This window comes from Halyomorpha halys, unplaced genomic scaffold (genome assembly GCF_000696795.3).
Source record: "Halyomorpha halys isolate HHAL.00 unplaced genomic scaffold, Hhal_1.1 Scaffold378.1, whole genome shotgun sequence".
Lineage (NCBI taxonomy): Eukaryota > Metazoa > Arthropoda > Insecta > Hemiptera > Pentatomidae > Halyomorpha > Halyomorpha halys.
This window is the reverse complement of record NW_027108204.1, coordinates 757,432-757,804: the sequence shown is the minus strand read 5'-3', so window position 1 is coordinate 757,804 and position 373 is coordinate 757,432. Positions and strand designations below refer to the sequence as shown.

At 32.7% G+C, this 373-nt stretch overlaps 1 protein-coding gene across 3 annotated transcripts in view; it reads left to right on the top strand.

The window, feature by feature from the left end:
• Nucleotides 1-373, top strand: part of RhoGEF3 (Rho guanine nucleotide exchange factor 3) — a gene marked incomplete at its 5' end in the record, with an annotated part of 449,678 nt that overhangs the window by 126,121 nt on the left and 323,184 nt on the right.

The following is a 373-nucleotide window of genomic DNA, read 5'->3' as shown; positions in this document are numbered from 1 at the left end:
AAATATATAACATTGGATTGATTTTAATTTATATTTATGTAATATTAGCATAGAGTATACGTTGTCACGGAAATATGTCGCCTCGGCGCTTCGCGGCGGAGTATGAGTAGGCGGAAATATGAGGCCTACACGGGCACGGTTTTTTTATTACTTTTTTTCTAACCAACGTTTCGGCCAACATGACATTTATCAAGAACTATCTAATTTATATTTCACATTCTCGCATCAATCACTAAATAAGTTACAGTCTATTCAACCAGTATCTCATGTAAAATAATCATAAAATTAAATATAACAGGTAACCTTTAAATACCAAAGGTAGTAAAAGGTAAGACACAACACGAATTACTTTTTCTTTCTACACAGTAATGCA